The sequence below is a fragment of the Vulpes vulpes genome, chromosome 1, assembly GCF_048418805.1.
Source record: "Vulpes vulpes isolate BD-2025 chromosome 1, VulVul3, whole genome shotgun sequence".
In the NCBI taxonomy this organism is placed as follows: domain Eukaryota; kingdom Metazoa; phylum Chordata; class Mammalia; order Carnivora; family Canidae; genus Vulpes; species Vulpes vulpes.
Window position 1 is genome coordinate 35,576,435 of NC_132780.1, and position 23,116 is coordinate 35,599,550.

At 40.7% G+C, this 23,116-nt stretch overlaps 1 long non-coding RNA gene across 1 annotated transcript in view; it reads right to left on the bottom strand.

The window, feature by feature from the left end:
- The window catches only part of LOC140599464 (uncharacterized), a 48,737-nt gene extending 44,469 nt beyond the window's left edge, over positions 1–4,268 (bottom strand). Inside the window, exon 1 of the long non-coding RNA XR_012002354.1 lies at positions 4,145–4,268. This is a non-coding gene — a long non-coding RNA (uncharacterized lncRNA). The remainder of the gene's footprint in view (positions 1–4,144) is intronic.
- Positions 4,269–23,116: the final 18,848 nt, after the last annotated feature.

A 23,116-nucleotide genomic window follows, 5' to 3' on the forward strand; every position in this document is an offset into this window, starting at 1 on the left:
CGTTTCTTCTGATTTGAATTCTGCTGATTTGAATTCTGCTGTTTTGAAATTCAAGAACAGGCAAAACCAATCTCTGGCAACAGAAGTCAGAATAATTGTTATCTCTTTTAGGAAGTAAGGGTTTTTACTGGAAAGAAGCATGAGGAAACTTTCTGGAGTTTTCTATATCTTGTTCAATAGGTTATACAGATATATATTTGTGGGTATATATATATATATATATATATATATATATATATATCTGTATATATGTCAGGGGACTGCAAGACCATTTCCAAGTTCAATGGTTTCCAGGAGGACACAAATGACTCAGCATAGAGTCACAATTACAGCTATAATTTATTACCAAAAAAAATGCACAATAAAATTAGCAAAGAGAAAAAGCACATGGGGCAAAGTTCAGAGTAAACCAGAAGCAAGATTCTAAGAGTCCCAATGAAGTCACACAGGATGTTGTTAATTCCTACAGAAAGAAATGTGGTATGTGTGAAGTGCTATCTCCCAGGGAAACCCATTATAGACTCAGTGCCAGGATTTTTATTGGGAGCTAGGCACACAGGTAGCTTTTGCCTAGCATGTACCAAATTACAAACTCTCAGAAGAAAAGCAAGTCTTCAGCATAAACCACATTGTTCCCATAAACACACAACGAGCCATTTGCTTTTTTTTAATTTTTTTAAGTTTATTTTTATTTTTTTAGCAATCCCTACACTGAACGTGAGGCTCAAACCCTGAGATCAAAAATCGCATGCTCTTCCAAAAACCAGCCAGGCAGACCTAAAATGAGTCATTCTTATCAGGAAACAATGCAAACCCTCTCCAAATTCAAATTCCTAGCAACCTTGAAAGCAGGCCTCTCTAACTATAGCAGTCAAGTCTTCTCGGCTCTTTCTCTACAATATATCAGAAAAACAAACAAAAAGCAAAAAACAAAACACCTCACTGAACTGTACATTTAAGATTTTGGTGTTTTATCATGTAAATTATATATGAATTTTTAAACTTTAAACATATAAATAATATGAATGACAGATCCACAGATCCTCTTCTGTGAGCAGTTTGTCATGATAGTGAAATAAGAAAATCATAATGATTTTGGAGGCCTACAAACAAGGCAAAGTAAAAAGCAAGTCCCTCAACTTGCTAAGGCTCAACTCTCTCAGGGCCATGATGGGTCCTGTTCTTAAACAGCGTAATGTAATGGAAAGAACATGGACTTTGGCATCAAACTGGTCTTAAAATCTAGCTCTATCATTTGCTAGCTCGGTGATAACAGTCAAGATAATTCACTTCTCTGAGCTCCAGTTCCTCAGCAAGCTGAGGATGATAATTTGCCACTGAAATGTTATAAGGATTAAATGAAATAACACATGCAGTTGGTACTCAAAAAAAATGTCAAGTCCCTCTACAGTAGATAAAACTCTAGAAGATAAGACAACCATATGAAAAGTTGTAAGGCAAGAGAGTACTTAGTAAGTGCTATGAAGGTTGTTCAAAGTTCTGACTGCTATAGAAGACCAAGCAGAAAGGTTCTTGGTGGCCTGAAACAGGCCCAAGAGGTGGCATTTGAGCTGGTGATGAAATGTGTGGTAAAATTTTGAGATTCAGAGATGAAGAGTAGGACATTTTAGGACCACAGAAAGGTACCTGCAAATCACAAGCTGGATTTGTCTTGGGCTTTTGTCAGTCCAAACTTTGCTGAGAGAACTAGCATTTCTTTACCTACATGACTTGTGACTGAGCCATTTTTCTTTTGCATAATATCAAATACTTTATTTTCCCTCATTTTGTTCAGCCCACATCTTAATCATATCTATATATGCATCTCCATTCCTATAATTACCTAAAGCTAAAAACATAACAGTCATCTTTGACTCCTGTTCTAGAAAATGTATCCAAATATGATTATTAGCCATCACCTACTCAGCCACCACTCGGGTCCAAGCCATAGTCACATCCTTCCTTGACCATTACAATAATCTCCTAACTGGCCTCTCGAACTTTTTTTATTATTTTTTAGAGTCTTATGGGGTTTATTTTTTTGTATACATTTTTTATTGGAGTTCGATATGCCAACATATAGCATAACACACAGTGCTCATCCCGTCAAGTGCCTCCCTCAGTGCCCATCACCTAGTCACCCCATTCCCCCACCCACCTCCCTTTCCACCACCCCTTGTTCATTTCCCAGAGTTAGGAGTCTCTCATGTTCTGTGTGACCGAGCCATTATAGGGATTGAATATACTGCCATGCTGAATGGGGTGATACAGTGGGTTCTTCTACTCTGGATCTAAGGCCAATGACATTTTTGCCTCTTGACATCTAGCAATATGGAGCACGAGTATGACCTCAACCAGGAACACTATTGAACATAGGCAAAATGGTGACTTCTATAGAAACATCAAATGCATGCACAATCTTCCATTCATTACAGTCCCCTCAGACTCCACTGTTGTTGTTGTTGTTTTTCATTTATTCAGTAGGGATTTATTGAGTGGGCAGTCTGTGCTAGACATTGTGCTATATCCTAAGGATGAAATGTATGGGTTCCAGCCCCAGGGAGTTCACAGACTAGTCAGAAAGGCTACATGTAAATGCACGGATTGCACTAGAAAACAGTAGGAACCTTAGGGTAGAGATGAATGAAAGATCTCAGGATCACACAGGCTAGAGCCGGGCCCTCTTTTGATACATCTGGTTTCTACTTCAAAGATACTCTCACTGCTGACAGTTAAACTGAGGGATGGATTTGATAAACTAGCTACTTTCCCAAACTGGTCAAAGGAAAAAACACTGGGCTCTAGGTAAGGTCAGAGTGCCCTCTGCTGAAATAGGAAGCTGGAATCAGAAGACGAACTATTCTAGTCTTGTTTATACCAAAACACTCTCTATACCATTTTATTTATAGAAATGAATAAATACCCTCTTTCCCTAACAACAATCCATCTTGAGTCTCACTGGATTCTTATAAACATAAGAATTGGGTCAGGAGGCAATGAAGGAAGACCAAGGAACATCAGACTCCTGTGAACATCACATGGCAAAACAGGCTTAGGCTAACCAGCATATAAAAGCTTTCCAGCTTGATTGGTGGGCTATCGAAATTCAAGGTGTGTTAGCCTAAGGCCTTTTCATAGAATGACTTCAACACTGGAGCCTCAACTCCTGCAAGGTACCATGTGTTTTCATTCTCCCACCCTCACATTTTATGTGGATGAGAAGAAATTCAGCCATGAAAGACATGGAGTAAACTTAACCTCATGTGACGACATGAAAAAAGCCAACTTGAAATGTGTACATACCATAATGATTCCAACAGTATGATGTTCTGAAGAAAGTAAAACCACAGAGACAGAAAAAGATCAGTGGTTCCCAGGGATTAGAAGGGAGGAATGAATAAGGCCAGAAGCTACCCTGGTGGTTACATGGCATTAGACATTTGTCCAAACCCATAGAAAGTACACCACCAGAAGAGAACTGTAAGGTAAACTGTGGACTTCGGGTGATACCATGTGTCGACATGGGTTTATCGATTGTAACAGGTGTACCACTCTGGTGGGGGATAATGATAGTGGAGGAGGCTGCCCCGGGGAGGGGGAGGGATGATGCATATTTCATACTTTATGCTCAGTTGTGTTGCGAACCTAAAAAATAAGTCTATTAAAAACCAGAAAAGATTAATACCAGCTAAATTCTTTTTCTTTTTTTAATAAAAATAGACCAGCTAAATTCATAAGGACAGACCTCAGGAGGTAAAATATGTTCATAGAAAGCTAATTTGGGGGCACCTAGGTGGCTCAGTCAGTCAAGCTTCTGCCATCAGCTCAGGTCATGATCCTGGAGTCGCAGGATCGAGTCCCATAGCAGGTTCCCCGCTCAGTGAAGAGTCTGCTTCTCCCTCTGCCCCTCACCCCGCTCATGCTCTCTCTCTCTCTCTCACTCACTCTCTGCCTCTCAAATAAATAAAACCTTTATTTAAAAAAAGCTAATTTGTTTTACCAGCATAAGGGGCTGCAGATAGAGAGGATGAATGTGTGATGGAATGCATGGTGGTGTGAGATTCCAAAAACACCATATTATTTCTATCCTGTTGCCCAACCCCCGTACCAAGCAACAAATCCCAAAGACAATAACTGTCATTACCTGTGGCTTACCCTGTGACTGATTTAGCAAAGACTGACACATTTCACTCCACAGTAGCAAAGACAGCGATCGTAATTTCCTCTTATCTGGAACATGCATCCCAGACTGTAGAACTCAAACTGACATTCAGAATGCATTGTGACACCAAAGGGGGAAGTGGCTTGCGTAAGGACCCTCCCCCAGCAGCCTGGGACTGTCCAGCTCTGATGATTGACTGTGTGCTGAGGACACAGCGCTCTTATGCAATGGACAAGGCAGTGGCAACTCCGTGGCTTGTAAACGGGGAGGCTCTGCAGTAAGGACTCTTTAGCAAATGGGTTACCTTAAGGGAGCAATCGGGGCTGCTAAAAGTCGGTGTCTTTCCTTGGGGCTGGATCATGTGTGATCTGAAGTCCTTCCCCACTCCAAATTAACATCCCAAAATGGATCCCATATTTTGAAACAGTGTGATTAATGAATTTTCAAACATGTCCCAGAAGAAACACTGTAGTCATTTACTTAACTGGCATTTAGAGTAAAATAACAAATGGTTTTAGACATTTTCCTTGCCTCTTTAATTATGGAGGCTAAATATTTCGGCACTCCTGATAATTAGCATGCTAGCCTGCATGAAAAGGTAAGGGGGAGGTCTCTTTAAACAGGTGCTGAATGCCTTATGTGCAATAAACATCCCCAGCCACCATGGATTTCTACATCTGGTAGAGATTTTGTAGCTGTAGAACATCTGGAATTTAATTTGCTACATGTAGTAGAAACCCTTTTCATTAAAAAAAAAAAAACCTTCTTTATTCAAAGTAATTTGCAGTCTCTTATAATCCACTCACACACACCCCCATGTGCCTCCTTTGAAAAAAAATCTCCACAATGCCTATTGTGAAAACCCTTGGAATTTTTTGGCCTTGCAAAATAGTAACCTAATGCAATTGAGACGAGGTTACTCCAATTCCTTTTTCCTCATTTCAATGCACTGATGAGCTCTGGCTTTATAATTAAAGTGGCCTCTTAGGTTATTCCAGCCTAATTATTATTCAGTGCTGTCATCTACCTATCCCATGGCCTGTGGATTCAACAATATGTATGAAGGTGTGATAAGAGGTGGTGGAGTGGGGGTAAGGGGTGCAGCAGGGAGTTCATTTGTGTTTATTACATACAATGTTCTTTTCCTGTGGAAAGGGGCTTTTGTGACCGTTCTTTTCCTAGTCCTGTGGACTGCCTGCCCCACTGCAAACGGCTGCTATCAATAAACACCCTTACTTTCATTTGTGAGACCCAACCACCATTTCCTGGAGATAAAGGTGGCTTAGATTTCAGCACAATGTAAAACATATTCCATGACATTTCTTGAATGGAGTTGGGATATTTAAAGAAAACCTAACAGACAAACCTCTTAGGTAAGATGGTTCTTGCCCTTTTATGTTTTGCCATCTTCAGATATGTTGTAAATCCAGCTCCAGAAAGCAAGAAGGAACCAGTAGATAACATTAGCCCCCTTTGTCAATCTCAGTGGGACCAGATTGCCCCACAGGACAAAAGGCTAGAAGCTGACATGTAGATCCTGAATGTGTCTTTCTCAATTCTTTTGTAAACTTGGCCCCTATGGGCAGTGTCATGCACATTATAAGCCAGTAAGTACTTCTCAGAATGATTTCCTCCTCCTTTGGAACAGATCCCTAAAGGAAAGGAAACGTTGACTCTGACTTTTCCCTCAATTACTCATACTCAGCTTTTCCTAAGATCACTAACACCCATCTCATCAAGAGCAAACTGTCCTCAAACAGTTATAGCCATTACATAAATTTCATGTTCCCTTATTTCATTTATTTCTCCTTACAACAAATCTTCCCTTTGGGTCAAATCCATCACATTCAATCTGCTAAAGCACTTCGTTATTTTTCTAATAATTGAAATGCGAATTGATTGCCTGCAAAAAAAAAAAAAAAAAAAAACACATCCCTGTAGGTGGGATCTTTTGACACGGGAAGGTTACATATGGGAAATATACAATATGGCAACAGTTGAGGTTGGTTCCCCTACGTCAGGACCGGTTGACCTTCCAGTAGTCTTAAGCTTTAAGACGAAATGAAACCCAAAGCTGGGGGAGTAAAGGAGGACTTGCGGTCGGTTTTGTATTGTATATGAGATTGGGAACATGTGTTTTTTAAGGAAAGGAAGCCTGACACAGTGAAACCTTTTGACACAACAAAGGAAGGAAATTGATCTAAGTGTCTGTCTGTAATGTGCCATTTGCTGTGATCAGTCTCTCATTCAAGCCTGATCTCTGGCGTCCCTGTTTGTATTGGAGCCATTTCCTGCATGATAGTACATTCCTGTTTGACACACCATGCCTGGGAAAAGGCAGTATCACCTACCCCCACCCGGGCAGACACAAGCTGTGAGACGTCATCAGGACTCTTCCGTTTCCGTTGCTGGGCGTTGGTTATTCTGTGGGGCTTGCATCTTTCTCTATTGACTTCCTGCTCAGTTAAGGGAAAATTATAGAAGTGTCCAAAGACCTGGTTTCAAGATGAATTGGCAAAGCTTAGAAAAGGAAGACAAGGAGGAGGGGAAGATATATTTCAAGGTCAAAGATTTTATGATCAGAATTTTTGAAGCCTCTAGACTTTATCTGTTCTCTGCTGCTCAAAGTGTAATACCTGGACCAGCAGCATCGAATTACATGGTTCCCTACTACCAATGCGACACCAGATCCTATCTATGACCTACTAGAATCTGTATTTTCACATGATACTCAAGGAATTTGTGTGCACCCTTAAGTCTGAGATACAAGGATCTTAACCCATTTATTTACAGCTAAAGAAACAGAGTCTCAAGTAAGTAGATTGTGCCAAACCATAAAGTTATTCAACAGAGCAGCTGGGACAAGGACCTTAAGATGACTGCTTCAGCTAGTCAGTCTACTTTTTGCCGTGCATGAAAGGAAGACGTACAGCTCAAATGCCCCCTTCAAACTCCTCACCATCCTTCAACTCATAGGCCAAACCAATGTCCCTTTATTCATCAGAGTCTCTTCACTTCTGTCTTCACCATCTTGGAATCCAAACAGTGCTCCTCCTCCTGCAAACTCCTGAACTTCCCTAGGACCCTTTCTCAAAGCACCTACTTTGATTGAACTCAACCACCTACTTTCTCCATACCTGTAGCCAAACAGCCCAGTAAAGCTGGACAAAAATCACCCCACTGAACAGATGGCCATCACTTCACATTTAAAACCACCAACCTCGGGATCCCTGGGTGGCGCAGCGGTTTGGCGCCTGCCTTTGGCCCAGGGCGCGATCCTGGAGACCCGGGATCGAATCCCACATCAGGCTCCCGGCGCATGGAGCCTGCTTCTCCCTCTGCCTGTGTCTCTGCCTCTCTCTCTTTCTCTCTGTATGACTATCATAAATAAATAATAAAATTTAAAAAAAAAAAAAAAAGAAAAAAACCCACCAACCTCAGCCGAACCCTCAGCAGGGCTGATTCATCTTGCTGTTTATTTCTATAGTTGCTTTTCTACTGTTTTTATATACCTTTTCCAATGTCCTTACACTTTCCATCATGCATTCTCAAGTAATGACTTGTCTCCAACTTCACAGAGGTAATAAAAGGAATTAGCTATCAAACCCCTCCACTTCCCACCACTGATTTTTTTTAAAGATTTTATTTATTTTTTCATGAGAGACAGGGAGAGAGGCAGAGACATAGGCAGAGGGAGAAGCAGGCTCCTCACCGGAAGCCTGATGCGGAACCCGATCCCCAGATCTGGGATCATGCCCTGAGCCAAAGGCAGATGTTCAGCCACCAAGCCACCCAGGCGTTCCCCCACCACTGATTCTAAAGCAACATAACCTCCTGCATCTGCCCACACCCATCTTCTCTTTCTCCCCTTTTTACAGTAGATAAATCACCCATCTCCTCAACAAAAACTTGATCAGAATAGATGCTGTGAAACTCATTCACTGTCCTCTTCTCTGGAAGGGAATCCCACTCCATAGATCACCTCTCTTCCCTAAATATGCCACGCGTATACATTCTTGCTTCTGAGTCCATTTCATCTGCATTCTGGTTTATTCTAGTACCTCACTTCTCAAACAAGAAGCAAGCTAGCAAAATCTTAGAGAAAACGTCTCTAGTTTGATTTCTATTTCAATGCTCTCCTTCACAGGTAGTTGGTAAGCTTCTAGCTTGTAATATTCTCCACACATGTAGTCTGTGCTTTTTCATCTTTCATTCACTATTTTTCAGAATGACTTCATTGATATATGATCTTTTTTTTAAGTAATAGGGAAAAAATAAAGAAAACGGCAAAAAAAAAAAAAAAAAAAACTACTGGAACTCTCACAACCCCAAAATAATCAGTTTTTTCTTTTTGTAACATTTTTTTTCATCCAAAAAGAAGATGGATAGGTAGAGGAGAAAATGTAAAATGAAACTGTGCTCTATATACAATCTTTTTAAAGTAAAATTTAATTGTTCTTGAATTTAACAGAAGAAATGTTCAGAAAATGAAATTAGGACTAACTCATTACCTAGAACAATAAGGAAATTCACCTTTTGTAATTCACATTTTTAGTTTTATAAGTTATATTTTATTTTAACTTTGTCAAGATTTTTAATACTTAAAATCTGTTTTGTAATGATAATCCTCTGAGTATTCAGTCCTGGTCTTCTACTTAAATGTATTCAAACCTGAACACTAATCATTTTTTTATCATAAGTTTTCCAATCCTGAGTATATTCAATCATATGTTTGGAGTATCTGGACACTGGGGAGATGAGTCCAAAAATGGGTCAGATCCCTGCACTCACAGAACTTACATTCTAAAGGAAGAGAAAGAAAATAAACAAGGCAAAACAAAACAAGATATTTCTCAGACAGTGTGTGGTAAGTGCTACATGTATATAAGGATACATGGTGAATGAGTAGGGGGAAAAGCTATTTTAGCAAAAAAAAAGATGTCTCTTTAGATGTGACATGTAAGCTGAGTCATGAATAATTGAAAAGTCTCCATCACTAAAAGGCCTTAGAGGAGAAACATTCTATGTGGAAAGAATAGGAAATGCCCAAGTTAAAAATAAGTGTGGCTTGTTTAAGTACCAGAAAGCAGGCCAAGGTAGTGGGAAAGTAGCAGAGGAGACTATGTGGACAGAGAGATAGTCAGGAGTCATTTTACAAAAAATAAAATTAAATTAAAAAAAAAAGGAGTCACTTTACACAGATATTTCAGATAATGATGTTCAAAATGAAATGTAAAACCTATAGGTGTAAGTAAGAGGGGGAAAGAGGGATGTAAACTGATATACATTTTTAGAAGATCAATTTGACCACCTGCCATGTAGAAATTGAAAGAAGAGGTAGGGTGAAAAAGTAGAAGCAGAAAGTCCTGCGAGGAGATAATACTAGTAACCCAGGCAAGAGATGACAATGTGGACTGGGGTAGAAACAATGAAGATACAGAGAGGGACATAATTGTGATGTACATCACAAGTAGAATAGATGGAACTTCCTAGAGTGGGTGGAATCACTGGTGGAGGAACAAGAAAAAGGGAACCAAAGATAAATTCTAATGCTTTGTTTGCTTGGTTGGTTGGTTGGTTGGTTGGTTGGTTTTGTTCTACTTGAGCAACTGGGTTAAAATTAGTACCACTTACTGAAATGGGCAAGGCTGGAGAAGTAATAGATTGGATCCAGGAGTGTCCAGAGGTGTCACATTTCAGATATCTATTAGAAATCCAGTAGACTCTATGTTGAGCCTAGAGTTCAGTGGAGAGAGAAATTTTGAAGTGGTCAACATATGGACAAAATTAACACCAGGAAGAAAATCACCACGGGTAGCCAGTGTCTTCAGTCCTCGCTGTGCAACAAAATCATCTGAACTTTAAGAAATACTGGTGCCCCATTCTCTAACCCCAAAACAAACAGCGTATGTGAGGACTGGATGTGGCACTGACATAGATAGAAAAAGTGCACCCAGGACTAAGATTTTGGATATAGTCACATCTGGACGTTGAGAAAAGGAGAATCCAGTAAAGAAGACCGAAAAGGAGTAGCCAAGGAGAAAGGAGAAATAGGTATTGTCCTAGAAGCCAAAGAAAGTAAGTGGTTCATGAAGGATGGAGAGGCCACTCTGCCACTGAGACATTCAGAAAGATGAGAACTAGGTCCCTGCAGAGGAGGAAGCCAACTTGCCAACCGTTTACTTTTCTCAGGTAAAGGGAAGCCATCAGCCAAGAGTGTCCATCAGGAACAGACTGATACTAAAGGTTGTAGGAGAGAGAGGGAATTATATAAAGATCAATTGAAGAGTTAGAGAGCAAGGAGAATGTACACACAAAGAAGGCCAGGAAGTATCAGATGCTCATCTGAAAATTATGGGCATAAGTTTAAAGCAGGACTAGTCCATCTATGTGTACTAGTTACTCCGGCACCATTCAGGGGCTCAAAGTAACAGACGGTTGGATTTAGTCATGGTAGGGTTTTTGTTTAGAGATTTATTTTTTGCTTATTTGTTTTGCAGAGTAAATATAATAAAAGAGGAGATGGAGGCAAAGGAGTCAACTCATATACTGGTTTCCTCACAGTTGACTGCAGTGACAGCCCATAGCACAAGAGCCTTCAATACAGGGTATCTCTTACTCTAAACCAAGCATGAGCCATTACCAGAAAAGCTACCATTCCAGGGAGAATTTGCCAAAAAGATAAAATAAAACAACAACCAAATTATTATTCCCACTTTCAAGGAGTACAATAAGTAAATCTAAGTTGGATACAGTGGCAGTGAAGCAAGAAAGCTTGATGAATTAATTACGAAACGCACAGATCAAAGGATGATAATCGCAGTGAAGTGGAAGAGTTGGTAAGATGTGGCCTTGAGAGCGATCCAGAAGACCAGCATAGCGAGACTCTGTTCTAACTGCTTTCAACTCTTGCATTTTCCTTTTGAAATCTTCAGCCCTTTCTCTATGGAAATAATTTGATTTTCAGCTGTGTGTACTCTGCTCTTTGTTGTCTCTAATTTATGCGTAAATTTCTAATGACGTTGTTTGGGTCCTTAATTTGTTCCCTTAGCTCTGAAATCTTCTGTATTTCATGCTGTTGTTTTGTTACCATTCTGTCCTTGAGTTCTTATTTTCTGTCTGTTCTTAATAAAGAATTCCTGGGGTGCCTGGGTGGCTCAGTCAGTTAAGCATCAGACTCTCGATTTCGGCTCAGGTCATGATCTCAGGGTGATGAGACTGAGTCCCATGTTGGGCTCCATGCTGGGCATGGAGCCTGCTTAAGATTCTCTCTCTCCCTCTCCCTCTGCCCATCCTCCCTCTAAAAAAATAGAATTCCTGTTCATACTTCTTTTATGATCCAAAGCATTCATAGAAATACGGACTGAGCTAGTCATCTGTGATTTACTCAACATGTTCTCATTCCTTCCCTTCGTCGCCCTCCCTTTCCTTTCTTCCCTTCCTTCTTTCCTTTTTTCCTTTCGTTCCTTTTTTTTTCATTCCTTGTCCTTTCCAAGCTGTCTTCCTTCCTTCCTTCCTTCCTTCCTTCCTTCCTTCCTTCCTTCTTCCTTCTCCTTTGGTCCTTCCTTCCTTTTCTCCTTCCCCTTACTTCTTTCAACTCTCTCTTCCTTTCTTTCCACTTCTCTTTTTCCTTCCTTCTTCTCTATCTAGCATCATGTGTTTTGTTTTTTACCCATATTTAAGGTGGACAGCTCTAACCAAACTTCTCTTTGCTCAGATAGAATGCAAATCAGTTCTCATTGACATCTTTGCAGCTCATTTGAGACTACACTATTTTCTCCATGTTATGGGTTAAAAGAGTGAATATTGTTTTAGATTCATTTTTCCACAGTCTGTGGTGTAAGGGAAAAGAGGAAAGTTCTGCTGGAACTCTGAGTAACCTTAATTTGAAGACACAGTTTCTTCCATTTCTTCAGAAATTCTCCTAATATCTTAAGAATTCACATCATTAATTGTGAGTGCTCTCCTCTCTAAAAAACTATTTCCATGGGGCAAGGGTGTCCAGGCTTGGACACCCTTTCCTATGCTGCCTATTCACTTCCTTTGTCTGCTTCTCCACAAATTTGGCAATATTTACAAGAATTTTATGAGCATTTTCACCTACCAGGGCAACTGGGTGGCTCAATTAAGCATTTGACTCTTGATTTTGGCTCAGATCATGTTCTTAGAATCATGGGATCAAGCCCCATGTCAGGCTCTATGCTAGGTGTTAAGTCTGCTTAAGAGTCTCTATCCCTCTCCCTCTGTCCCTCTCCCCTGCCCCTTCTCTTACTTAAAAAAAAAAAAAAAGAAGAAGGAGAAGGAGGAGGAGGAGGAAGAGGAGGGATGCCTGGGTTGCTCAGCAGTTAAGCATCTGCCTTTGGCTCAGGGAGTGATCCCAGGGTCCCAGGATCAAGTCCCACATCAGGCTTACTGCAGGGAACCTGCTTCTCCCTCTGCCTGTGTCTCTGCTCTCTCTCTCTCTCTCTGTGTGTGTCTCTCATGAATAAATAAATAAGATCTTTAAAAGGACAGGCAGCCCGGGTGGCTCAGCAGTTTAGCCCCAACTTCAGCCCAGGGCCTGATCCTGGAGACCTGGGATTGAGTCCCACCTCAAGTTCCCTGCATGGAGCCTGCTTCTCCCTCTGCCTATGTCTTTTTATCTTATTTATGTTGCTTCCGTTTTTCTTTATTCTCAGAATACAGACTGAGAAGGAACCAGTGCCAGGATGATAGCCATGGGGAAAATTTTAGGGGAGGCTAGATCCACTTATTCACTCCACACACATCTGTTGAATACATGTCTTACGCCCATGTGTCAGGCTCAACTCTAGGAACTGAGGTCACAGAAACAAAGACACAGTCCTTGGCCTCAAGGACCCTAGAGATTAAGTGATACAGACACATCAATTGGTAATAAAGGTATGGCGTGATAAATGCTAGACACAAAAATTCTGACGCTACAGAGCCTGTGGGGTCGGAGTGAGCTAAATTGAGAAAGAAGGAGACAGGGAAGCATTTTGTAGTTTGGAAGTGACACCTGAATGGCGTCATAGGTATAGTTCAGTTAAGAAAGGAGACAAGGGGGGCACCGGGTAGCTCAGTGGATGAGCATCTACCTTTGGCTCGGGGCATGATCCTAGGGTCCTGGGATCAAGTTCCATATTGGTCTCCCTGCGAGGAGCCTGCTTCTTCCTTTATGTCTCTGCCTTTCTCTCTGTGTCTTTCGTGAATAAATAATTTTTTTTAAATCTTTAGAAAAAGAAAAAGAACCAGTAGAATGAGAAGAGAATAGAGGGTCAAGGAGGCAAGCCAGGGGAACATAAATACCAAAAAAGAAGATGCGTGGAAAGAAAAAGCCAGAGATATATAGAGGGAATAAGAAGAGTTGAAAATCATATTAATCCTGTTTCAAGACTCAATTCAGGTACAGCCTTCCCCCAAAGCCTTCTCTTGCTCCCCACCTTACCACCCTGTTTTGCTTTTTGCTCATCAGCAGAGTTACGGCCCAGCGCCCATGACATTCTACTGAAGCATCAATTCCCTGTCTCCAGCCTCTAAAGCTCTCAGGACAGGTCCAAGTCTTACTCATCTCCCTATCTCTGGCACCTCTAATGGTTTCTGGCACATCTTATCTGTCCCATCAATAAATGTTCATTCAGGGCGCCTGGGTGCCTCAGGCAGTTAAGCATCTGCCTTCAGCTCAGGTTGTGATCCCAGGGCCCTGGGATGGAGCCCTGCATTGGTCTCCCTGCTCCTCTGGAGCCAGCTTGTCCCTCGCCCTCTGCCTGCCAGTCACCCAGCTGTGCGGGCGCGCGCACACACACACACACACTTTCTCTCTCTGTCAAATAAATAAATAAGATATTTAATAAATAAATAAATAAATAAATGGTCATTCAACTAAATTGAAATCAGGGGAGGAAAGGCATTCAGTAAGGGGAAATAATCAGCTTTATGAACTACTTCCAAGAAGCCAAGTCAAAACATCGTACTTACCAACAGCAAGTTGACAATGTTCTTGGCAAGAGAACTTAGGGAACTAAGAGAGGCGGGAACCAAACAACCATGGAAGGGGCCCAAGACAGTGCAGAAAGTGCATACAGCTCTCTCTTTTAAGGAATTTGATGGTGAAGGGTTAGGGTACTGCATGGAACAGCCAGTCAGAAAAGGATTTTCACCCTTACGGCTCTTCACATGGGGACAGAGTTTTCAGAAACCGATGTTGCTGAGGGAGGAATAAATAGGAGTAGTGGAAATATGAAGGTCTCGGAAAATCAAGGGGGATTTTTTTTCTTTAAGTTAGAAGACAGTTAAGCATAATTGTAGACCAAAGGGAAATAAAAAACACATAGGAGAGAATACCACCACGGGCGTCAGAGGCACCGTGGATAAACTGATGTTCTGAGAAAGTAAGCCGGGAGGGGATCCAGAACTCAGGGCAGTGAACGGGTGTAGAAGGCAGGCCGCTGTTCTCACGGAGACTGGGGGGAATGGAGAGAATATAGGCTTTGGCCCAGACCCATGGGTCAGGAAGCAGAGGAGGAGAAGCTCTGTGCTAGCTGGTGGCATCTGCTGAGGGTGGGGACTGTTAGGGAGTGTTAGAAGACTGCTGAAGGTGTGTGTGCAGTTGTGGACAAACAAGAGGTTGCTACAGAGAAAAGTGCAGGACCGGTCCCCGGAGCAGCAGCGTGAAGGATGCTGCGGGCTGGCAGCTGCTTGCACCCCACTACTGCCTCTCCAGGGCTCCTGCCGCCAGAGCTCTACAGGCTTGCACAGCATGGGCACCAATAAAAGATGCCAGCCGGGGTGGGAGGATGGGGAAGGACCCTGCTGGGCATCACTGGTTTATAAGAATTATGCGCATGAGGGAAAGAATGCATTTTTCACATATCTTCATGCAGTGTTGTGAATGTTTAAATTGGTTAAATAAGTGTCACCTCAAGGTCCATATTCAACAACTTGCTTTTTTCATTCGACTTTTGTTTTTGAGATTTACCATGTTAACTCATGTAACTGGAAAATTAGATTTAGTATTATAGGTTGGTTTTTTTTAAAGATTTTATTGATTTGTTTATGAGAGATACAGAGAGTGAGGCAGAGACATAGGCAGAGGGGGAAGCCAGCTCCCTGTGGGGAGCCCAATGCAGGACTCTAATCCCATCATACCCTGAGCCAAAGGCAGACACTCAACTGCTGAGCCACCCATGGCCCCAGATTTAGTATTATGGTTTTAAGTGAATGTTAGAAACACTAGTTTTACTTCCAAAAATCCTTTTGCAGAGAGTAAGGCTTTAATTATACTTTATTAATTTTAATGAATTTTTAATACACTGGTTGTATTAATTGAAACAAGAACAGAATAACACTTTATTTCTTTAAATGAAAAATACAATTATCTATTACAAATTCCTTGACAAACATAAAATAAACAGACATTGTTTCAAGTTCACAAGTCAACTGTCTTTGGAAAAGAACTATTAAACAAACTTTTGCATATTATACAAAGTTCTTTGTTCTGTTTAGTAAACAGACTTAGATAGAGATAATTTTATCTAAAATATAAAGGAAGCACAGATTAATTTAAAAATCATGGTTACTGGAACGGAAATATTCTCTAACTTTTTGCATTATCTTTCTAATCTAAACAAAGAGCAGCTAACCCAGTATTTTGGATTCACAAAAGCCCTTATGCCAATGACTTCACTGAAATTTCTTATCTTTGAAACTGTAAACTACATGTTTCAATGATAATTTTAGCTGAGGCTACTTCCAAGTATTTGGGGTCAATACTGTTGTCTAGTAAAGAACACCAGAGAATCTATAGGTAGAATGTATCTCCACATAGTACCAATTCATTTTAAGTATTCCATTTGATGAAGATCCTACATTTTCATCCACTTGCTGGTAAAAGAATTAGGTTATTTCCAGTCTTTCATTATCACACGCAATGCTGCAAGAACATTCATGCCCGCACCTCTGTGTGATCAGATGCAAGAGTTTTGATAGGTTCCTAGTGAGCAGAACCACTGGGTCCCAGAGAATATGCATCTTTAGTTGGATATGATAGGAGGACCATATCCTTACTAGGTATTATCATATTGTTCACAAAGGAATTAGACCAGTGCATCCTCTCACCACCTGTGTGGGAGACTTCTGTCTTGTTTTTCCATATCCCCACTTACATTTAGAATTACCAGGCTTTTACATTTTCCTTGACCTGTTGGGTAAGAATCCACATTTTAATCTGTATTTCTCTAGTTGCTAATGAGATGATACACTTTTCTGTTCTCGTTGGCCATGCTGGTTTCCTTTTATGCAAATCGCCTAATCATTTGCAAATTTTCTCAAGGTTTTGTCTGTTCTTTAAAGGTTTCGAGGGTTCTTCAAAAATTCTAGAAACAAATTATTTTTCAGTCTTCTGTGTTGTGAAACCTGTCTTTCAGCCTATGGATTTAGTTTTACTGACTTCATTTCTGTTTACTATTCACCTTTTCTTCTTCATTATGTTTTCTCCTTTCTTGCCTTCTGTTGTCCTTATAACATTTTTATACACATTCTCTTCTCCTTGGTGGTTTTAAAGCTATACGTAGTTTCTATTCTCTTGATGGTTACTCAGTTTTTTTGACCTACAGAGTTAGTTAGCTACAATATTTTTCTAATGAAATCTGGAGGAGTGGTTCTCAAAGTGTGGACCCCAAACCAGTAGCGTAAGTATCATCTAGTAATTGTTAGAAATGCAAATTCTCAGGTCCCATCCCAGACCTAATGAATCAGAAACTCTGGGTGGGGCCCACAGCCTGTGTTCCAAGTGGTTCTGCACATGCCAGAGTTTGAGAATTACTGAACATCTCTACCCTAAACAACCAAAGCCTTCTTTTCCTACCCAATGGAAAGACCTCAACTCCCTCTTCTGTCTTTCCCACTTCCTCAGTATTCTTATGTAGAGCTGTGTGTGTGTGTGTGTGTGTGTGTGTGTGTGTGAATAAAGTGTGTGTGTGAATAATGCCAATCATTAATTAAAATAATAAGATATTATTTTCTGGGGTTTTGCATCCCAGTTCTTAGATAGCTGTTAATAGCTCTTTCACTGAGAATGTTAAGCAGCAAATTTTCCTAATGCTTTCTGAAACTCTATGGTCTTTATATTTGTTTTTTTAAAAAACATTTTATTTATTTATCCATAAGAGACACAGAGAGGGAGAGGCAGAGACACCGGCAGAGGGAAAAGCAGGCTCCATGCAGGGAGCCCGACATGGGACTCAATCCCCGGACCACAGGATCAGCCCTGAGCCAAAGGCAGATGCTCAACCACTGTACCACCCAGGCGTCCCTGGTCTTTATATTTGAGTCATACTTTATTTGAATTTAGAAATCGATGTTTGCACTTATTTGCTATCAGTACCTTGAAAGTGTTACTTTGTTATAATCTGGCATCAGCTGCAGGTTAGAAGTCAGTTGTTCATCTAATAGGTATTTATTAGCAGGCATTCTCTCTTGTAGCTTTTAAGACTTTTCTCTCCATGCCTGGAGTTCCACATTATTACCATTTTGTGTCTACATGTGCATCTATTTGTAATTATCCTCTTCAATATTCTTCGTGTTCATTTACATGTGAGGTTTGTGACTCTAATAACCCTGAAGTCCTTAGTATCTCTTTTGAATACTGTTTCTCAGCCTCCTTCCTTTCTTCTGAACTTCCTGTTGGATGTAAGCTTCTCAGTCTATCTTCCACGTCCTTCCCCTGTTTCTCCATATCTTGCTCCCTATTCTCTCTGTACTGCATTCTTGGCGAATTTCTAATACAATTATTGAGAACACCCTATTTTTCTTCAGATGTATCAGCCTACTGGTTATGCAACCTATTGTGTTCTTTGTTTCAGTCCATATTTTTCATGCACAAGATACCTAAGTGGCTCTATTTTACATATACTTTTTAATTTCATTTCTGCTTATTTTGTTTGGTTAATTTTTGCCCTTTTAATGGAAGTCCTTATTTCATTTACCACTCTGAGGATCCTAAACACACGTTACCAGAGCAGAAACCCCCATTGCAACCAATACCAGGGTAGAAAAAGCTTCAAAAGTAATGGACAAATTTCTGGAAGCTCAGTGCTGACAAGTAGAGACTATGGGAGAAAATGGATCCAATGGGGAAAAAGGATCCATTTTGAAATACTCTAGAGAATTCTGTTCTTCTTAACAAAATACCTCCTTTCAAGAGAGCCTAACCTGCTCAGCTTTTATCAGATCCTACCCAATTTCTGGGAAGGAAACTATCCAACTGCAGCCCACTCCTACCCCACCTAAGTGGGAAGGGAAGGGCACGTAGAAGCAGGTGTGAAGGTGACAGTGCAGAGGCCCAGGCTCACTAAGAGACTGAGCCCTAATCACAGAACTTCCCTGCCCCCGACACTGCACCACCACATTACTAAAGGTCTATTCACTAGAGGTTCTTTTTCACCCCGTAAATTATGTCTGGCTTTTAACAAAAACAACAACAACAACAACAAAAAAAAAAAAAAAAAAAAGCACAAAACTTGCTAAAGCAAAAAACAGTTTGAAGAGACAGAACAACCATCAGAACCAGACTCAGACATGCTAGCAATGAGAACTATTATTAGGTCTATTATTATGAGACCGGGAATTTAAAACAACTGTGATTAATATGCCCAGGGCACTAATGGAAAAAAAAATCGACAAAATGCAAGAATAGATGGGTAATCAGAGAGATGGAAATTCTAAAAAAGAAAAGGAAATGCTAGCAAGCAATCAAAACCACTATAACAGAAATGAAAAACGCCTTCAATGAGACCAGATATAGCTGAGGAAAGAATTTCTAGGTTTATGCAAATGTCAAAAGGAACTTCAAAATCCAAAAAGCAAAAAGAATGAGGACTGAAAAAAACAAACAGAATATCTAAGGGCTGTGGAACAATTACAAAGAGTGTTAACATAAGTGTAATAGGAATATCAGAGGCAGAATGAAGGGTCATAATCAAGTTTGCATCTGTACGACCAATTAAATTTCATTTTCTAAGCAGTTCTCCTTTAACTCTTTGCGAAATTTCTTCATAACTAGACCACAAGCTCCACAAAAAAAGAGCATCTTTGAAGTCACTTCTCATGTGCAATGGGGATAGATATAGAAACCATATAGACTATCACCCTCTTGTAGTTTGAGTAAGGTCTCAACAAGTGCTGGCAAATGCTGGCACAGATACCACGGCTGATCTAGGCAAGCAGTTGCTGTATTCCTCCCACAATCCCTTAGCAGTTCCTCGTGACCCTTCTCAATGCAATGTACAGGAGAGTGGCTTCCTATTTACTGGGGTTAGCATGCAAAATGAATTCTGTTATCAATATCTCCTAAGTGGTGTCTGAGGCAGCCTACTTCTGTAAAGCATTAATTGGTAAAAATAATTATTATTATTATTATAATGTCAAATGAATTTGAAAGTACTGAATCAAAATTATAGAGTTGTTTTTAACTGCCGAGCTTCACAACGTACATTATAAATTTCTATTTTCTGAAACTTCCTAAACCAGGAAGCAGCAGCTCAGAGAATGAGTGTTCCCTGGGACAGACCTGGAGACATATGGTTCTAGAAGTATTCGTGGATCCATTGTCTATGGGAAGAGAAAATTCTGTAGGTAGAGCAGCAGTTAGCAAATTTTGTTCAGGAAAGACCAATTAGTAAATATTTGGGGTTTTATGGGCCAGAAGATCTCTGCCACAACTGCTAACCTCTGCTATAGTAGAAAAACAAAAAGCAGTCGTAGTCAACACTGGATGTAGCTGTATTCCAATAAAACTTTATATAGGAAAATGGGCCTGTGAGCTATAGTTGGCCAACTCCTGCTATAGAGCATAATGATGATACTTTGCCATTAAAAAATTCTTTCATTCCACAAGTACTGAGTGCCTACTATGTGTGTTCTGTTTCCATACAGATGAATCTATGTGTCGGGGGAGACTATAGTATTCAGAGCACAGATACATACAAAGTCATGTTTATATATGAACTTCAAAGTTTATATTTACAGGCAGTTTTTCACTTGACTTGTTCTAAAACTGGTATTTTTAGGGTCACCTGGGTGGCTCAGTAGGTTAAGCATCTGCCTTTGGCTCAGGTCATGATTTAGGATCCTGGGATTAAGCCAGCAGGGAATCTGCTTCTCCCTCTCCCTCTGCCTCTGCCTCTCATCCCAACCTGTGCCTATGCTCTCTTTCTCTCTCTCTCTCTCTCAAATAAATAAATAAAATCTCTAAAAAATAAAATAAAACTTTTATTTTTTAGTACCACCATTGCACTGAAAAGGACAGTGAGACTCAAACTTTCTTGGGAAGGCAGCTAAAATGGAAGGTGAATGGCCACACCTCTAGGACGGCATTTTTATGTCACATATACTTTGTGTGTCAACTTCACAGTGCCTCCAATTTGTATTCAACCACAATAAAAACATCAGGAAAAAATAAGTAATTTGCTTTTGCCTTAGGCAATGGAAATAAATCCAAGCCCACGGTGTTTTGTGTTCCAGAGCAGAAGAGATTCTTGGCTTGTTCAAAGAGACTGATTATTCCAACTCACTAGTCCTCTCACTGAACTCAAAACCCGGACAATGGGAAGAAGAGATAGGGGCACTCTCTGTTTCAATGCTCTATTCTTCTTCAATGTTTTGTTTCAAGATCCTGATGGCTTTACTTGAGTCTGACTGGCCTTCATTCTACAAAAGTTTCCAAACAAAGTCTCCACGGCTTGGTTCTCTTCCAGATTCTGTTGATTCTGGTAAATTGAGCTAACCCCAGGCATGTTTGGGCTTTGTTTAAATCACCACCAGCCTCCACTTACACGCCTTTTCCCCGTGCCAGCTGTTTAGACTACGGCATTCAGATATCTGCTGTCCCCAGTTACGCCTCATCCTTCCCTGGGAAAAGAGAACCCCAGGACTGTTCGAGCACTTGGCACCTCACAACTACAGAAGCAGGGAAGAGGAAGCGACTTATAATGAAAGGGGATATTGGTGCCCATGATTACTTTCTCAAGCTCTATTCCAGTATCCTATTTAATTGTGACCTTTTGGAACAAGCCCGAGGAGTTAGCCTGTTTCAGACAAAAGAAACCACTCAAGTCCCCATAGCGTCATACACCAAGTTGCTGTTGTGAAACAATTAGCATTGTGGCCAGACATAGGGCTCCAATTTTAAAAAGTGCTGCGTTCCTTGAAATTCCTTAGGCTTGGCTGCCCTGCCGGCCACAGCCAGCCACTGGAATGTTTCATACAGCAAATGTTGTTGCTCTCAGTCTCAGTCATTTGTTTCTCTTCCTAGAATTCCTATGGAAAATTTCCTATGAAATGAACTTGCGGGTCAGGATGAATAAAGAGCTTCCTTTTGAACAACTGTCTTGCACTCCCCCATCTCCGCCACATCAGATGAAAGAAGAGAAAAAAATGTTCTCAGACTATGCAAGAAAATTTGGGCCTCCTAAGGGCTTATAAAAGCCAAAGAAAGTGGGGGCCATTCTCCAATGTGCTTCAATGAATTAGCTGCATAAAAGCAAATTCCTGAAATTCCCCTTCTGCTGGCATCATTCAAGATAGCCCACTCCCAAACTAAAGTACTGCTCCTATATCCGCCAACGGGGATTGTCACCACTCATAAACATCTGGAGATTTTACTCACCCCAGAGCTCTAAAAAAAGGGAATCAGGCATTTGTTTTTTCTGCAGAACAAACCAAACTTGACCCAACAAGAGACAAAAACAAACCAAAGCAAAATGAAATGACAAGAAATAGATGTGATTGTTGGAAGACAGCATACAGAGACAGGGGACAAAGGAGAGGGTTTGTGCTTGGGACTGCATAACTGACAGGTAAGGACACCTGCCCAGCATTTAGAACCCTGCCTTATGTTTAATTAAATAAGGAGGCCAAGGACCCTTTCAGTTAGGGTTTTGATCCTGGGGTCCTGGGATCTAGTCCCACATGGGGTTCCCTGCAGGGAGCCTGTTTCTCCTGCTGCCTGTGTTTCTGCCTCTCTGTGTGTGTCTCTCATGAATAAATAAATACAATCAATCAATCAATAAATAAATAAATAAATAAGGAGGCCATAGGTTGGTGTGGCTCTAATGTTGCAGCAGCTTACATAAGCGAAGCAAAATCTAAGCCTATAGAGATCACCCCTGACTTACGATGGGTTAAAATTTGTCTATTTTAGAATGGTGTTAAAGTAATATATATTCAGTAGACACTGTCCTCCAAATTTTGAATTTGGATCTTTTCCCCGTTTAGTGATATGCAGTACATTGAAACCCTCTCCTGAGCTAGGCAGGGGCAACAAGCTACAGCTCCAAGTGGGCCCCACAATCACCAGGGTAAATTACTGATAGGGTTACAGCTGTTCTGTACCCATTCAGCCATTCTGGTTTTCATTTTCAGTGCAGTATTCAATAAATTACATAAGATACTCAAAACTTTGTGTTATAAAATTGGCTTAGTGTTAGGTGATTTTGCCCAACTGTAAGCTAACGTGTTCCGAGCACATTTAAGGCAAGCAAGTCTAAACTATGGTGTTTCTTAGCTTAGGTGTACTAAATGCATTTTCAACTTAAGAAGACATATTTTTTTAAGATTTTATTTATTTGAGAGAGAGAGAGCATGCCGGAGAATGAGCAAGGGGGAGGGGCAGGGAAGAGGAAGAAGCAGGCTCCCTGCTTAGCGGGTCTGGGCTCAATCCCAGGACCCCAAGATCATGACCTGAGTTGAAGACAGACGCTCAACCAACTGAGCCACCCGAGCACCCCCTTAAGAAGATATTTTCAACTTACAAAGGCTTTCTGGAGATGCAATCCCATCTTAAGTGAAGGAAGGAAGATCTGTCTCTGCTTCAAGGTTACAAAATCAAAATACTGATCACAGACAAGTAGATTTTAAGTTGTAGCCAATGATTTCCTGACTTTGCTTCCACCTTTT